Source organism: Ambystoma mexicanum, chromosome 6q (assembly GCF_040938575.1).
Source record: "Ambystoma mexicanum isolate Mex_15411 chromosome 6q, UKY_AmexF1_1, whole genome shotgun sequence".
NCBI lineage: Eukaryota > Metazoa > Chordata > Amphibia > Caudata > Ambystomatidae > Ambystoma > Ambystoma mexicanum.
Genome location: NC_090937.1, coordinates 763,120,137 through 763,135,308, shown reverse-complemented (window position 1 = coordinate 763,135,308; position 15,172 = coordinate 763,120,137).

Below are 15,172 nucleotides of genomic sequence, written 5' to 3'. Positions count from 1 at the left end.
GGTACACAGCCGTGGTAGCATGCACTCCTCTGACTCCGCCCACCAGCACCACTCCTCAGTCCCCTTTGACACGTCAACAATATTACCGTTGCCTAATGACACTACCTTTATTAGGGGGTGGGGGATGGTGGGACTTCTGGAGGAAAGGGGACTATGGAATGGGGTACATTAGTCACTACAGTGAGTAATTTATAATTACTCCTACGTCCCTTCCCACTTTCCTCCATACTGTATGGGCGATTACAACTGAATGTAGCCCCAGGGTGGAGAGCTGCCCCTCCTAGGAAAACACGTTCCTTAACACTGCCTGACCAAATGCAGCGCCCAACCTGGAACTGGCATCCAAGCAGTAGTAATTGCAGAAGGCTGAGGGCGTGGGCCATGTAGCTGCCTTGCTGATGACTTGCCACGGAACGGGCCTTTGGAAAACAACCAACGTGGCCTTAGCTCTGATAGTGTGGGCATGCATACTTGCTGGGCGAGGTTTGTGCTGCCCCTCGTAAGCCTCCTTGATGGTCGTAACCATCCACCTTACTATGGAGGCCTTGTACACCTGATAGCTGGGCTTAGACCCTCCCCCCTCGAAAGTGACAAAGAACCTCTGGGCCACTGTGCTGGAATACAGATTTACATCTGTGTGCTCCTGCTGCCGGCATCTCCATGAGGTGCTTGTTTACAGTGGCTAGGCAACCCCATTCAACAACGCGAGGCCACGCCCACCTGCCTCATTCCCACTCTCTCACTGCGACTAGGAAAACCCGTCCTCAGACAAAGCCGCGGCGAACTGAGGCAATGTGGAACTTCGTTGTCTGCGGGCTATGGCCATGCAGGCATGCTGCACCCCACCTGCCTGCTCCTCCCAGTACCTTCCTGGACACCGCGTTCTGCAGCCTGGCCTACCATCAAGGTCCAGAATTATTATGACTGTTTCCATACTCAACTCTTCATCGGCCACTAACCCTCAACAGATTGCCGTACTACAACTCCCTGTCTGATCTCAAATCTCATCTATCCTCAAACTGTCGACACCTCGACTGTTATTGACCTTGGTCTATGGAACGCAAGGTCTCTCTGCAACAAGACCACTGCAGTCCTGGATCTATTTCTACGCTTACATCTCCACTTCCTCTCTGTTACTGAAACATTGATTCTTCCACACAATTCTACTGTCTCTGCATCACTCACTTCCTCTCTGTCCTCTGCCCATGTTCCCCGAGCCACTGGACGCGGTGGCGGCTTTGGCTTACTGTTTCATCCCAACTTCCTGTCTGTTCCTTCTCCTGTACCCGATTACTCATTGTTCAATTTTATGTACAAATCTTTCACCACTCCACAAGCGATCTCTTTTCTAATCATCTATCACCCCACTGGACCACTGCGGTCATTTTGCGAGGCTATTGACTATGTCCTGGGTCACATCTCACCCAGTCCCACTCCTTGTTTTGCTTGGAGAGTTTAATCTCCATCTTTCCTCTACTTATTTAACATCTCCCTTCCTTTCCATACTCGATTCACACTTACTACTCCCTCTACTCGTACTTCTGGCTCTACGCTGGATCTGATCTTTGTATCATCATTTACTGTGTCCTCTATATCAGCTCTTCCTATCTACCTTTCAGACCATTCCCTACTTTCTGTTTCTCTCTTCCCACCCACTTCCTTTACCACCCTCTCCACTTCTTTGAATACTTTCTTTAGGCATGACATACGCAACATTAACTCTTCACTGTTCTATACTTGTTTAAATGCTCTTCCCTCCCTTAATCATTTCTCAACTTTCAGCAGATGAAGCTACGTCCACCTTCTCCTCATCTCTTGCCTCTAGTCTTGACCAACTCTATCCCCTTTCGCCCCACTCGCAAACCTGCCCAACCTTGGCTCTCTCCCCATCTCTCATCTATGCACCATTTTCTCTGCCGCAAACTTCGTTCCCCGGTCAATCAGGCCACCAATTTCTCCTAACACGCCCTTTATGACAACTGCATTCAATCTGCCAAGCGCACTTATTTCTCCGATCTTCTCCATAGCCAATCCACACACCCTTGTCATATTTTTCAAACTCTGACTCGTCTTCTCTCTCCCCCTACACCTGATCCCGCCATTACATCATCCTTATCCGCATCTGATCTTGCCAACTTCTTTTCTTCTAAAGTACACTCCTTACGTAAGGATAGCTATTCATCCCCTTCATACAACTCTTCCTCCCTATCCTTTCCAGCACCCGCTACTACTGTTTATAACTTCACTCCTGTATATGACTCTGACATGGCCCTTCTTCTGGCCAAAACTCACCCTACCACTGCTCCCAGCGTTCCTCTTCCCTCTTTACTTATTCCTAAAGTCTATCCACTCTTGGTACCTTTTTTCACCTCCTTTTTCAATATCTGTCTCACCACCTTAACTTTTCCCTCAGCCTTTAAACATGCAACTATTATTCCTATTCTTAAGAAACCCACAGCAAATCCTTGTGTCAAATTCTCACCCCATAGCTCTCCTCCCTTTTCTATCCAAGCTTCCTGAGCATCTTATCCATTCACAAAATTAATCTTTTTTTAATCAGATCTATCCCTTTTTCCCCCCACTCAGTCTGGTTTCCGGCCCGTCACTCTACTGAAACAGCCCTGACCTCCGTACTCAACTCTCTTCTCACTGCTCATTACTCGAAACATTCTTCTGCCCTTTTTCTTTTTTGGCCTATCTGCTGCTTTCGACACGGTGGATCATTCTTTGCTTCTCGACTCCCTTTCCTCTTTTGGTTTCCATGGTTCTGTCCTATCCTGGTTTTCTTCCTATTTATCTAATCAAACTTTCGCTGTATCCTGGGGTGGCAATACCTCTCCTTCTCTCCGTCTCGATCACAGAGTACCACAAGGGTCTGTTCTTGGTCCTTGTCTTTTTTCTTTGTTCACCTCTTTTCTCGCTCCTATTATCTCATCTTTTGGAGTATCACATCACTGTTATGTTGATGACACTCAGCTCTTACTTTCCTTCTCATCTTTAACACCTGACATCCATTTCACCTTCTCATCTTGCCTCACTGCCATCAAATCACTCACTTACTCCCAACGAAAGACCGAAGTCCTTTTCTTTCCCGCTAATGTTATTCCATCCCGTCTCTTCCTCCCATTATCTCCTTTCCTCCCTCTAATCTCCCTTTCTCCCCCACTGCTCGCAATCTTGGTCTTCACTTTGACTCTAATCTTTCCTTTGCCTATTATATCTCGCTCACCTCACGCGCCTGTCGATTCCATCTCTACAAAATAGGCAAAATTCACCCTTTTCTTACTTTTCATTCGACTAAGCTTCTGGTTTCTTCATTAGTCTTTTCTCGACTTTTACTGCTCTGTTCTATTCTTTGGTCTTCCCTGTTCACGTCTTGTCCCTCTCAAATCAATCTATCACTCCTCTATTCGCTCACTTTGTCTGCTCTCTTACCAAGACTCCATTTCCTCTTCTCTTGGATGGCTTTCCTTTCACTTTCAGCTCAAATACAACTTTTTGTCTAGTGTTCAAATCTCTTAAGGGTCTTGCCCCCGATTATCTTGCTTCTCTTCTCTCCTATTCTCCTCGGCCTCTCGGTTCGGCTGGTCTTTTTTTTCAACGTAATGTTCCTCGTGCCCCCTGTGCGCAATTCTGCTTCCAATCCTTCCAACTTCTTGCCCCCTCCACTGGAACCTTCTTCCTATATCTCTCTGCTCTATTACCTCCTATTCTCCTTTTTGCTCTTCTTTAAAAAACAAATTTACTTCAGTCATCTGATTGTTACTAGTTGACTCTGAACCCCGCTTTCTATTGCCGATTTTAAATGTACCGGCGAATGTTCTCTGAGCAGCGCTTTGGTCAAAAGCGCTATATAAAGTATAATAAAATACAAATCTGATTTACGGAAGCTCCTGGTTCTGTCCAGGTAGCATTTTAGAGCACGCCTGACATCTAGACAGTGCAGAACCCTCTGAGCGTCATCCTTAGGGCCCGCGAAGAAAGTAGGTAACACTATCTCCTCACTCAGGTGAAACGAGGAGACCACATTAGGAAAGAATGCAGGGTGAGTTCCAAGCACCACCTTGTCCTTATGAAAAGTAGTATATGGTTCTGAAGCCATCAGTGCCTGGATTTCGCTTACCCTGCGTGCAGATGCAGGGCCCACCAAGAGGGCTGTCTTAATGGTGACTAGCCTGGTGTCCGTGGAAACCACAAGTTCGAATGGTTTATGCGCCATGGCGCCCAAGACCATGTTGAGGTCCCACACCGGGTGTGGCTTCTTGATATGCAAGTAAAACCTGGTGAGGCCCGCCAGGTGTCTTAACCACTGGTTGGAGGATGAGGATACCTCCTCCTAAGAGTTCCGGTATGCTCCGATTGCCGCCAGATAGGTGCGACATGTATCAACCTGCACCCCCGAGTGTGCGAGGTGCACGCAGAAGGATGGCACATCGTCCAACATGCATGTCAATGGATTGACCTCCGTTGATTCAGCCCAGTGACAAAACCTAGTTGATTTGCTTTTGTACTGGTTCCTGGTAGAATCGCTCTTAGCACCCTGTATAATGTCTAGGTTAGCATGTGACAAATGCAGATGCATAAGTGTGACCTGTTCAAAAACCACCTGCGAGAGTCAATTTCTGGGGGCGGGGTGGCTGACTGTGCCTCCCTGCTGTGAGAGTATGTGGGCTGGACCCAGCAGAATGTGCACCAGGACCTGATCCGACAGGTTGAGAAGTTCCAGGAACCATGGCCTTGCTGGCCATCACAGCATTATCCGGATGATACGGAGGTTCCGGGCCTCTCAGATCTTGCAAATCACTGTGTGGACCAGAGAGTGGGAGGGAAGGCATACGAGTTCAGGTTCTGCATCGCGTCGCCCAGAGAGCCCCAGTCCTGTCCCTGCCACGACACGAACGGGGGGGGGGGACTCCTGTTGGACTAACTGGCATAAAAGGTCCACCTAAAGATGACCCCATCTGTCGAAGATACCCTGAAGGACCTGTTCATTCAACTGTCATTCGTAGTTGTCTGCACCAAGCCTGCTGAGCCTATCCGCCTCCAGGTTGGCATTGGTAGAAAGCTTTGAGAGCAAGCCAGATGGCCATCAACTCGAGCCGGTTGATGTGGGCCTCCTGCTCCTGAAGGGACCAAACCGAATGGCTGTCCAAGGTAGCTCCTAAGCCCTCTAGGGAGGAGTCTGTGGTGATGGGAATCTCCAGTGCTGGCTGCCGGAAGGGCCTGACTATCCGCAAGTTGTAGTCCATGCTCCACCAGACTACGTCCAGGTGGATATGAAGTGGTATGCTGACCAGCTCTGCCTGGTAACCCTTCCCCTGACTCCAGGAGGCTGTGAAGTACAACTGCCATTGCCTCATCTTGAGCCTTGTATATGACACAGCCAAGAGACATGCCACCATGATGCCCAGGAGTTGTTGGTACCCCCCAAGCCGAGGATACTGCTCTGCTGAAAAAATGCCCTGTGGCCCTCTTGATGGCTGTGATCTTGTCCTCTGAGGGAAAAACTCTATTGAGCTCGTATCCCAGATGAGGCCAAGGAACGTTAGATTCTGCTTAGGCTCCAGCTGTCAAGGAGTTCCCCCCCCTTCTCACCTGAGTTCGATCTTTGCTGGATTTCTTGATCAATGCCTTCTTGGGTACTGCTCGAGTCTTGAATAAGGCTGCACGAGTCTCTTCCGACTACATCGTGCGTTCAAGTACCGGGATGCAGGGGTCCAGGAAATAACATGGTGCGCAACTAGCACACAAGTCCAAGAATCAAGAAAGGAAGGAAAGGGACTAGAATTGGGTTAGAGTGGAAGAAGCAAGGGAAACAATACCGGGAGCTACGGAGCACACGTCTGGTCGCTACTTCGCAATAGCATTGAGACGCGCGGGGCCGTGGCATATTTATGGAATGTACTACATCCGCCGTGAAGGCTGGTGCGAGGCGTGTCACAGGATACGGCCATGTTGGGAGAAACAATGAATGCAAGCCCCGCCGTGACAAGGACCAGGAAGTCCAGAAGGGGCACGTTCTGTGGGTCATGACACCAGCTGTAACTTCTTGAGATTGATGGAAAATATCAACTTGTGTAGAGTATTCATGAGGGTGAAGGCGGTGTGGTGGACTGCCTGCAAAGACCTTGCCTGACAAGCCAGTCGTCCAGGTATGGATAGACGTGTTGACCTTGGGCTGTGAGAAGGGCTGCCAACGCGTTAATCAGTCTTGTAAAGACCCTGGGGGCCGAATTGGGGCCAAAGGGTAGAATCTTGTACTGGAAATGGAAACCCATGATCCTGAACCTCAGGAAGGACCGATGGGGTTGCCAGATCGGGACGTGTAAGTATGCATCCTTCAGATTCAGGGAGCACATCCAGTGTCCCCAGCACAATGCATCCGCAATAAGCGCTGGGGTAACCATCTTGAGCCTTTGTAGAGGAAGGGAAATGTTCAGGGTGGAAAGCTCCAACACAACTCTCAGGCCTGCCTCGTTCTTCTTGTGTATGGTGAAAATCCATGAACAGAAGCCCAGACCCAGCTGGGAGGCTGGGACTTCCTCCACTGCCTGATGCTCTGAGTGAGCGAATTTAGAGTTGCTGTCCCAATCTGTGGGAGCGGAGGGGTGGAGAGAGGAGAAGGAGTTAGAGGACAGTGGAAGCCTGTGGATACTACGGATAGGATCCAGGGGTCCGCAAACCTTGCACGCCTGTGTTGGGAGTGAAGGGAAAGCCCCTCCCCCCCCGGAGGCAGATGAGCTTGTCAAGCCTTTTTTCTGTCTGAGGCTGGGGTTGAGGGGGACTAAAAAAAGCCTTTATGCGCTGCCTTGTACTGCTTGTGGCGATGTTGGCTCGGAGATCGGACCGTCTTTTCTGGAAGCCCCGGAACCCTCGAAGGATCGACCCTTGTCGGAACGCTGGTGCGCCTGGCTGTAGGCCTTAGGGGTGGACTTTGTGAGGCTGGATAAGGATTTGGCAGTCCGGGAACTGTTCTTATCAAGTTCCTCATCCGTAGTGGAATGGAACAGATTGCCACCCTCGAATGGAAGGTCCAGTATACGCTCCTGGACGTCCGGGTTAAACTTGGTTGCCCACAGCCAGGCTGTTCTTTTTGTGTCCATAGCAATGCAGATGGCATGACCTGGAGGTGCCAACGTGAGCCACCGTGGACTGCCATTATGTCCTGCGCTACAATCTTGGCTTCCGCCAGCCCTGCCTTGAAACATGCCGGATTCTGTACCGGAAGTTCTGGAAGGAAGTCAGCTATTTCCTGCCAGAGTCTTTGGTTGACAGCAGTGAACATAGCATCCACATTAGACTGACAAAGATGAAGCGAAGCGTTGGAATAGATCCTCTTTCCATATGCTTCCAGGATCTTCTCCTTACCCAGGAGTGCCGAGGCTGAGTAGATTGAGGCCGCAGCGATGATAGAGGAGTGTGGCTGAGGATGTGCCGACAGCAAGAGTGGATCTTCCTCCATCTGCCTGTACTTGGCATCAAGGTGCCTGTTGGTAGGCTGCGCCGAATGAGGTTTAAGCGATCCTTTTTTGGCCAGTGCCACCACGTCTGGTTCTAGCCGTGGGGCGTAGAGTGAGGACCTCCGCCAAGACCCCTGCCTCCAATTGTTCCACCTCGGGCTGTGGGGCCCACCCCCCTAAGTATTCTGCCAGGCCTTCAAGCCGCTCATGAAATGCCTTGGCCGACAAAGGTGTCTCGGGGGTGTCCTGCTGTTCAGTTGGAGCTGGAGGAGTGCTGTGAGCCGGGGGCTGCGGTGTACTGACAGGAGCCTGCTGCGGCGGCTGATAGGGAGCTGCCGGGCCTACTGGAGACATGGCCATTGTAGTGGGAGCTGGCGTGGGTAGCTGGGGCTGCATAGGAGCCGGAGGTGCTGGAACCAAGGGCGGAGTGGCAGTGGGTGCTAGCAGCAAGACCGGAGGGAGCATGTCCCTGATCACATCCTTGAGGAAGACCCCCATTTGAGACCTCATAAGCGTGAAGAATGTTTAAAAAAACCTGTCCTCACAGGCCAGTGGAGCACTTGGTGGCGCGGGCATGGGCGGAGGGCCCAGATGGTGCTGGGACCTGGGCACACTCTGCCCTGCGTCGCTGAAGCGTTTGCCGTAGTCACGTGCCCGGCGAAAACCAGTCCCACCTGGAAACTCGTTCCCTACCTGGTCCCCAAAGGGGGATGGTGTCAGGCGAGCCACCCTTTTAAATGGCTGCATGCCAGGTGCCTGCGTATGGCGCTTGCAGCGCTGGGCCCAGCCGCTTCCTGGACTCTTGGCGGTTGAGGCCTACCCTGCACCTCAGGACGGGGCCTGGTGGGCAGAGTGCCCTCGGCTGTGCCGCAGGTAATGCTGCGTACAGGCACCCAAGCAGACATCCGTCCGGTACTAGAGCGTAGCCCCTCGGGCAGAAACCCGGTAATAGAACCTTGCAGTCCCCTCAGCGACCTTACCGGTAGGATCTCGTACCCCTTCGGCCTGGCGGCCAGTAGCTGAAGCAGTCTCGGTACCTGCGCTGGTACTAGAACCTGATGGGTCCCTCCCGCTCAGGTACTTCCTGGGGAAGGAGGCACCTTTGTGGGGTGCGGATAAAAACAGTGCCTCTACCTTAGGCCTGGATTTGAGCCTGAAAATTCCTTCAAGTCCTCTGGAGGCGATCCTCCGAAGAACCCTCCCCACCGAACTAGCCTTTTCTTCAAAGCATGTGGTGCGAGAATGTCGCACACGGTACAACCCTCCCAGCCATGGTCGGGGCCAAGGCAGAAGAGGCAAAGAGGGTGGGGGTTGAAAGTAGGTTCAAGACATATGTCATTGCTGGATCTAAGGGTTCATTTCGGTCTGTAGATGGAGATTTTTTCTTCCAGGAATTCTGCTCCTGGGCCATGGATTGCTGTTTGGGTTATGCAGAGTGGTTTGAGTCTTGCTACTGCGTTCTGTATCCATTGCATGTTTTTTGTAAGGTAGTCCATCATTCCAAAGTCAACCCGGTTGGCATTGCCTATTCTTGACATGAGATGGAAAGTCTTCAGTGTGGGAAAGTGAGAAAGGGTATTATTGGTTTGATTGTGCGTAGGTGGAAGACACCTTCCTTCACTACTGTATTGACTTGGTCTCCAATGTTAGGTCGTTCTTTGTTTTATTATTTAATTTTTTTTTTTTATTGAGTTTTGTAAAAAAAAAAACTTCATTTTATATACATCCATGACTCATTAACTCATTCCCCAGGGCATTTACCCGTCCTCCAAGAGGCAGGAAAAGAAAAAAAGAAAGGGAAAGGAGAAGCGATAGAAAGAAGAAAGAGAAACGTCAGAGACCAAAAGATATGAATAGGCTAGACAAAGGACCAAATTCCAGGATCCAGTTCTCATGGATTAAACTTAATATGCGCCTGTTGCTCCTCGTCCTCATGCTCGACACACGATTTGTTTGGTATAATCATGTCCATGAAATTAATGACAGCAAGATTTTGGGGCACTATTAGATTTTGGATCGATTCTACTTTAGCCAAACAAAAACGACAAATGTTATTCATGGTTTCCTGGTCCTTTCGTTTCATCAGAACCTCCTGTGTGGGATACAGGTCTAGCAATAGTCTTAAGAACTGATTCCGATGATAAGACGACGGAAATTTTGACAGGTATTTTGGCAATTTACCCACTCTTTGTGTTGAAGTACCTAGATCGATTGCAGCTATGAATTTCCTGCGTTTCTCCATGTCAGCTATCCAGTTCCATTGCCAAAACTTTCTTTTTGCCACTTGCGGAATTTGGAGAACGAGAGATATGCTTATGCCTGCTGCATTTAGTATAGACATCAGTTTCTCCTCCCAGTTAATAGGTTTGCTGATGGATCTGGACTTCTTTCATTCAGTATCATGTAGGGTTTCGCCGCTGGTAGTATACATATTTTTCCAAGAGCTGATCTTGATTTCCACAGTACAAGTGGATATAGTGAGTCCAGCCCCAATTCGTGTCGGATGGCCACCATTGAGACACTCTGCAGCAAATTAAGAACTTTCCGCAAAAAAAGCCCCTCCAATTGTTGACAAAAATCAGCATCAATGTTCCACCCAGCCTCGCTCCCAAAACAAACTGCTGTGGACACTTTTTGCAGGTAAAAAGTTAGTACTGGCTGAAGAGTGAATTTGACGTATTTTGCATGTAATTTTGCGCCTTGCTGTGCAAAGATCCTTATTCGGGACAATACTTCATTAGTCCAACTCCACTCTCTTATTGAGATGTTAAATGAGATTCCCAAATAACAGATAGCATCAGCTTTAGTCAGGGGATCCTCATACACTTTCCACGTAAAGACGTCTTTTTGCTTTTGTTTGTGGGCCCAAAGCGATGACTTGTGACTTCCTCGTGTTTATTTCTAAATGATTTGAGGTCAGATAATCTTGTAGTGCAGACAACAATCATTGGAGCCCAATTTCGGTTGAATCTAATAAGACCAAGTCATCAGCATAAATTACAAGGCTTAAGTGCTTCCCATTTACTTTTGGCGGAAATGACCTTACTTTAGAGAGAGCAACAGGTAAGTCAGCAATGAAGAGTTTGAACATCAGGGCAGCCCTGTTTGACTCCTTTAGTAGTTTGTATGTTTTCAGATAGCGCTCCTTCGGCGTTTAAACGCACTCGAATGCTGGTATTTGCATGTAGTGCCATTAACAGGGACAATAGCTGATGTGGACAGCCCCAGTTCATAAGTTTTTTCCACAGGAGCTCGCGGTTGATGCAGCCTAACGCCTGTTTTAAATCGACAAACGCAAGAAAGTCTTTTCTTGCGTTTTAGAGCATCGAGTTTTGCCAGATTTAGAAGTAGCAGATTTAATTCGACGCCTACGCCATTTGTAAACCCAGTTTGCCTTTCGTCGAGTAAATTGACACCTTCTGCCTACTTAGAGATTTTTTGCTGGAGGAAGGTGGCAAATATCTTTCCCATTGTGTCTAACAGCGCTATAGGGCGGTAATTACCGGGTCTTCAGGGTTTCCTTTTTTAAACACCGAGACTACCACTGCGCATGTCCACGACTCTGGGATTGCCAGCGTAGCACCAATATGCTCAAATAGCACTTTGATAAATTGCGCCCAATTTTTTCTTTGTTAGCTTTTAACATCGAGTTGGAAATACCGTCAGGACCAGTGGCCCGCGAGGTCTTTAGCTTTTGAATGGCACTTTCGATGTCTTCCACAGATTCAACTACATTCCATTCACTGGACTCTATCGTGTGATTTGGGACGTCATCGGCTTCTTGATTGTTAAAGACTTCCGTGTAATGTTTCACCCAGCTTGCAGAGTTCACTCCATTTGATAGAGCGAATGTCTGCTTTAAAGGTCCATTATCAATGATTTTCCAGATGTTTCCTCTGTCTTTTTGGGTTATTAGGCGTAGCATTAACTCTGCTTGTTCTTGGTTCCGAATGGAATTAAATGATTTTAACCAGTTTCGGTAACTTTGTCGTCTCTTCGCAGTCAAGTGACTTTGATTTTTCCCCACCTGTTTTCTTTATCAAATTCAGATCTTTATTTAGCATTTTTTTTGCTTCGCTTAATACGGGGCTGAATAGTTGCTTGTTTCTTACTGTCTTCAGATTATACTTGTGAGCACACGTAGTGAATTCTGTCAACAGGGGTAAGTAGTTTACCTGAGCTCCCCCCATGATTGTCCGAGTAAAGTCAGCTGTCAAGTTGCCAATCTGTTTGCCGTTTATCCGCAAACGATTTTGCGCACTATTATACTAAGTGCCGTTTTATAACTAGGCTGGCTTGTTTTGTGGTGCCTATCCCAGAACACCACTAGGGCATCATGATCACTTTTTGTTGATATCTTTGTTGTTAACTTTTTGATGTAAGGATGCAAGTTTTCTGAAACCCAAACGTAATCTAGGGTTTTTTTGCGAGTCGCCTATGTGCCAGGTGTCAGCAGCTGGGATATCTCCCTTTGTACAGCCATTTAGCATTACACAATGGTGTAGAGTTAATTTGTATTCCCACTTTGTGCCTCGATCTGCTGTTTCTGTTGGAACTTTAAGCATGTTGCAAGAGCTTCGCACTTTTGTTTTGTCGAACCAAGTATAATTCAGGTCACCACAAACCAGAATAAAAGGGTTGTTGAAAGAAGCAAGACAAGCATCTATTTCGGATGTAATTGATGTTAGATATTCATCCTCTTTGATAATTGCCGGATTCCAATAGGTGTTTATTATCAGAAATTGTTGTTTGTTTTTGTCCAAGGCGCCTTCCAGACTTGATTCTAGAATTAGCGCTTGTACAAACAAGTTGGGGTTAGAGTTGTTTATCACTTCCCATCCTGATGAGTTATTTATCATCGTTAAAAGTCCAGAGAATGGGCAGCCAAATAGGTTTTTCCCAGTCGCATTTAAGAGTACTAAATAGCCATCACTTATAGGCGTTTCACGGAGCCACGTTTCTTGTAAACAAATTATTGGGCTCATCGTCTGAACATCCTTCTTGAAGTAGATGGGCCAAACCACGCATATTCCAAGGGGTTAGCAGTCGGGTCAAGCTACTTAACCCTTCGTGTTCCTAGACATCTTTGTATGGATTGTTTCTAAGGCTTCGTGGGTTGGCCTGGTGTTTGAGTTGTTTCCACAGCTCATCACCGTTCTTTTTGTTCGATGAGGAGTTCTGATTATTGGCGCATAGAGAAGATTTTGGCGGCGGCTGATCTTCGCATTCGGCAAGATGAAATCCGTAGAACAATAGATATTCTTTGGCGTCAAGCAACGGTCTCGCTAGGTTTTTGGACTTCATATTAAGAATGACCCAGTCAGATCTTGCTTCGGATTTGTATTCCACAATAGCAATATCATCAGATCTTATATTTCGTAGTGCCGGAATGTAATGTAATAACCTCATTATGTTTGCTCTGTTTAAATTTACCTCATGTTCTTCTTCTAAGATATTTTCCAGTTCTAGTTTCAGCCAGCCTGATTTGGCAGGCTCAGTCGACACGTTTCTCATATTCAACCTCTGCTGTGTTATTTTTTGGGATTGCGCTGCAGTTTGTTTCTCGTTGAGCCTCGATAAGATGGACACATCCAGACCAGTCGACTTTTTTCCTGAACTTTGTTGCCCTTCTGGGGAGGCCAAATACTCATTTGGACTCTGTATTGGCCAATTCCTAGGCTGTCTCCGAGCAATAGTTCGCTGTTGCACTTTCTTGCTGGCGTCAACTATTGCAGGAGAGACTGTGCTATTCAAGGTGTGGCCTTCCGCCGCGCTCTCTCCAATTGTCACTACATCCTCGTCGTTGATTGAATATGTTGACAGATCACATAAGTCTGTTGAGATATTAGCGGCAGTGTCTACGGACAAGGAAGACGCTGCACGCCCTCGCTTTGATGCAATTACTGATTTTTTCACTGTTTCTTTGGCGATGTTATGGTTATCGTTCTGCTTTCCAGCGGTGGTCACTGTCACTCTTTCTCGGGCGACTTCTATACGCAGCGGTGTAGTCAGATTTCTAATTAACTTCTTTGCATCATTTGAGCGAAAATGTTTTTGTGCAGGTCCTTTAGAAGTATCTTGGGCTGCCTTAGGTTGTTTTTTCTTCAGCAGCGCAGGTTTGGTACCTGCTGATTTGTTCGATTTTGCAGGGCCGGTAAAGATCCCAAATGAGACTTTTGGTTCGACTAAAGCCTCCTGGCTATTGTGAGAACTCTGAGGGATAGGCACAGGCTCTTTGGTTGCACATCCAGTTTGTGAGGTTGGTCCTTCAGTCATTACTATTATCGTTGTCTGTTCTTTTTCTTATTGTGTTCCAATTCAATGTTGCTGATGAGTTTCTTACCATCAGTCTGATGAACTTCTATAGGTGGTAAATCAGGGATCCGTGGTTGGGTCACTGGGACACCACGTGGAAAGACACATTGGAAGTCATTATTGTGGTTGTTGCAAACACAAGTATTGCTCGTCTCAGCACCAAGTGGTTGCACCGCAACATTGTGTCTGATCCACTTTTTGCATTCAATGATAGCCTCACTAAGGACCGCTTTTTCGAAAGCATCGCGTTTTATTTCGTTGAGTCGAGAGTGCCATTGACATGAGGTTGCGTCTTCCAAGTCGAGTCGTTGCACCAGATGTTCGTTGAATTTTTCTAGCGCTATCAGTTTGCTATTTGCTGTAATCAATAGAGAATTGTGGTCACGCACAGCGTCATTTAAGGCCTCATAACTTCATGAAAGGCATCAGGGCAATGGAAGTAGCCGCAAGGACATTGTTATGGATCTGAAGGCTGGCAGCAATGGAAATATTTCCTTTTGTGTTGGTAAAATCGTCTGCTTGACTGCTTGCAGCTGGATGAGATGCACAAGCACTTGCTGGCTCTCCTTCGGCAGTCAAGTTCGCTGCCTCATCAGGACACAAGCTGTCCATAGTAATACCGCCATGGCCGTTGGCTTGACAGCCATCAGATTGATCAAGATTGATGGGCAGCACCACCGCTGCTGAATCATTCAGCGTAGAGGACTTTTTTGATGGATCAAGTGTCCCTTTCATTTGGGTACTTACTTGCCTGAACTTGGCAGACTTAGTTTCTTGTTTGTTCATAAAACTTTCATTGAGGCGCTCTCGCATCAAGAAAAAGTCGGCTTTCAGCCGTTCTGTCAAGCAAGCTTCACGAGCCACAACGTCATGATTTAGAGCAGTGCTTAGGGTGTGAACCTTGTGAGTGTCTTTTACCGACAAAGCAGTATCATTTGATCTTTTTTCAGCATGCTCCTCAACTTTATCACTGGTGATTTCACGTACTAAGTTTGGAACCGACTTATTGGTTCCGCTCGATTCTATGACGATTTGACTGTTCTGGCCGGACTTCATTTGAAGCACTGCCTGATTACGCTTTTTTGACACATTGTCTTTGGATCTCTCGAAATCAGGTATGTGTATTTCCCGCTGCCCATCGGGTATACTTTGCTGCTGCAGCGGTGGCGCTCTGGCAGGGTTGCCACAGTGTCCGGCGGCGATCGCACCGCCAATAAATCAGCATATGTTATATCGAATGAAAATGTATCAAAGGCATCGAGATACACTGAAGGGGGCGGTGTACTTTTGTCATTTAAGCACTCCGCTGTTGTGCAGATTAGGACCATGCCTTGATGCAGCTCGGCTTGCGGCTCAGCATGAACATGACGCGGTAAGTTTGTTGAAATTCCGGCTTT